Below are 3,465 nucleotides of genomic sequence, written 5' to 3'. Positions count from 1 at the left end.
TGTGTGTGTGTGTGTGTGTGTGTGTGTGTGTGTGTGTGTGTGTTTGTGTATATGGGCGCACCGTCCTTGGTGAATCGTTAGAATCATTACGTCAGCGGGACATCCTTTTTTTCCTTTCAAGAGTTTCTGAACCAAGCTGCAGCCTGAAACAGGCAGAAGAATATTTAATGCTTCGCTGTCTGGTTTTGGTCGAACTAGTATCCTTTAATTATTTTAGCGGATGGTAGTCTCAAATATGTTAATATTTTAGAACTATATTTTGTATCCACTTAGTTAACTCGCCCTTCATGTATTCCATTTAATTCAGCAATGCTAAAAAATTAACCTAGAATACTCGATAAATGTTGTACACTCGTATTCATATGTGCATAGATCCATTTTTGCCTCTTATGTACTGTTGTACTATGATTTAGAATTATCAGGATCATTTGATTTGGAAAAAACCTATTTGCGGAATTTGTTGCAGATCTTTACATTCTCAATTCAATACGTTCCGAGGTCAGCTTTCACTCTTCTGGTTCGATAGAAGAAACTATTAATCGTCTATCTGTTCTTTCCCCCACCCTCAACATTATTGGGCTTCTGCTTAAATTATAAATGTCTGTTATTGTTCCAACACTTTACGCTCGTCTTGCAAATCAGGCAAACATCTAGCTTGAATTTACCCTTTGAAATATAACAACACTAAAATAACCTGGTCGGCTGCATTGTCTAAATCTGCTTTGTGCCTACGGTAGAGAGAAATATTATGTACATATATAAACATAATTAAACTCTACAGAAGTTAGTAAGTTACTTGGTTAGTTAATTTCGTAGAGAAAATAGATATAAATACATAGTTTAAAAGTTGGATATAAAATAAAGTACAAATACGAAATACGAATTTATAAAAGTAGAAGCAACTATAGAAGCAGACGATAATATGAAAAAAGAATATTAAAAAAATGAGTTACGGTGTAAGTGAAGAACAAGAAGGAGCAGCGATAACGAACGGGAGAGACATGCTGGAAGAAGTAGAAGAGAACGAGAACGAGAACAAGGGAGAGATGTGTAAGATGAGGGTAGTAGGCGTGGGAGAGACAAGGAGGAGAGAGTTAAACAGGGAAGAAGGTAGAAGTGATGGAAGAAGAAATGAGGTATACAATTAGGTAGAATGTTTCAAATATAAATTCTTGTAAGCCATTTCTTGTAAGAAATTCTATTGGAGACGGATTATTATTTAAATAAAACATTCTCCTTATACAAGAGCAGAATGGAAGAATGATCGCTTGTGTGTGACAAGTAGAAAATAGATATGCATGTATAAAATGTGTATGTGAAATGTTCACACACACACACACACGTATGTGTGTGTATATATATATATATATATATATATATATATATATATATATATATATATATATATATATATATATATATATATATACATATGCGTTCATTCAAATGTACAGGCATAGAGAGTGAGATATAGATAGCGAAAAAGGTGTAGAGAGAGACGAGGTTTAAGCGAAGGGTGTATATGAATATACCTATATATTTAAGTACGATTCATATCTACACGCGCGCGCGCGCACATGTATATACATACATACAGACAGACTGACAAACATACCTGTATGCTTACTTAGATTTATAGCTATTTCTGTAACCAAGTAGTTGCAGGCCGCCGTGTGGTGCCACATATAAACAAACAAAAACAGTGAAACTCTACACCACCCTCGCACATGTATGTACAATACAAAGAAATAAATTCATCAGATTTATTCATAGTCTAAACTAATAATCTGCTAATCTCTCTTCCCTTTCTACCCTTCGTTTTTTCTCTCTCTCTCTCAATCTCTCTCTCCCTCTCTCTTATCTTTATCCTCTCTCTGACTCTCTGCCTGTCTCATTTTTGTTTGTAAGCCTTTTTCTTTAAGTATCTGTTAGAGTTCTTTCCAGATATAAAAGACAGTTTTCTAGAAAATAAATAAATATGCGTCACAGAAATCTATATAACAACACTAATAAGATTTACGCTCTTAACTTTTGAAAATTGTTACATATTTTAACTACTCCACTTACAGATTGTAATTGTAAACTGAATGTTAGCAGAACTCCTTCTAGCGCTGAGAATGGTAGCTTTAACAGAACATCTGTTAACCATGTTATGGTATAACCATATATACGAATATTCGCTTCTGTTAATATCAGTTTTTAAACCAGGTAGATGAATTGCAGATTTCAAGGCAGTTATCCCTAAATGTTCACCTTCTTGATAAGTTTCGAACAGATATTTAAGTCTGAGCGGCAGCTGACGTGATTATGTTTATGTATGTATGTCTCTTTGCACGTATGTATCTGTTTGTTGGTAACTCAGGCTATGATTAACTCAACGTTTAGAACAACCACATATTGCTCTCAAAAATGGCATCCTAATGTGCCTGACATGATCCATTAATTGATATGTCAAATAATGCTTCTCTTTCTCTATCCTACTTACACATGCACAATAAATAAAACAAATATAGAAGAATTAAGGCGTAGCAGAGGCATTAATAATTCGGAATCTCTCTGGCTCTTAGTAATTATTTGGAACTGCTAGAATGGATCTACTATGATGCATTTGTCAAAGATTAGCCAAAAATTTACGTAAATGCGACAAAGAGAGAGGGAGAGAGAGAGAGAGAGAGAGAGAAAGAGAGAGAGAGAGAGAGAGAATTCAAAATAGAAGTGGAAATAGAGAGGTGGAGAAAGAAGGCGAGTAGGAAATGTGAAATGGAAGTTCGAAAGAGAGAAGAAAGAGACAGTAAGTTCACAAGGGGATTCAGAAAGAAGCTTTCTTGAATTCTAGCCATGGATGCCTATAGAGCAATACTCGTCATTTCAGCGACTGTCATCCAAAAGAAATACGAAAGATGGCCAAAATATCTCCAGAGAAAATGAGAAGCATTGAGAAGTGTTTTTGTAAGTTTCATAAAAACATGAAAAAACATATGGAAAAGTACTTGATTGATTGAGATGCACGTATAGCCAAGAATTGAAGTCTAAGGTTCGTGTCCCAGCTCGGAGTTAACCATGGTGTGTAAGGGGTGAAATCTTTAGGAGAGTACATAGACATAAACATGTAAACACGCATACATACACAAAGAAGCAAAGATGCACACACACACACACACACACACACATATATATATTTGTATATATGTATATATATATATATATATATATACATATATACACACATCCACAAAAATATGTGCGTGTGTGTGTAAACCTACGCACATAGACAGACTAACACATACAGACATACCTACTCGCGTATATATATATGTGCGAGAAGTGCATATATATATAGATATACATATATATACATACGTATATATATATATATATGTATACACATACATATATATACATCTATACATATACATACAAATACACATATATATATATATATATATATATATATATATATATATA

The sequence above is a fragment of the Octopus bimaculoides genome, chromosome 15 (assembly GCF_001194135.2).
Source record: "Octopus bimaculoides isolate UCB-OBI-ISO-001 chromosome 15, ASM119413v2, whole genome shotgun sequence".
In the NCBI taxonomy this organism is placed as follows: Eukaryota; Metazoa; Mollusca; class Cephalopoda; order Octopoda; family Octopodidae; genus Octopus; species Octopus bimaculoides.
This window is presented reverse-complemented; position numbering follows the sequence as displayed.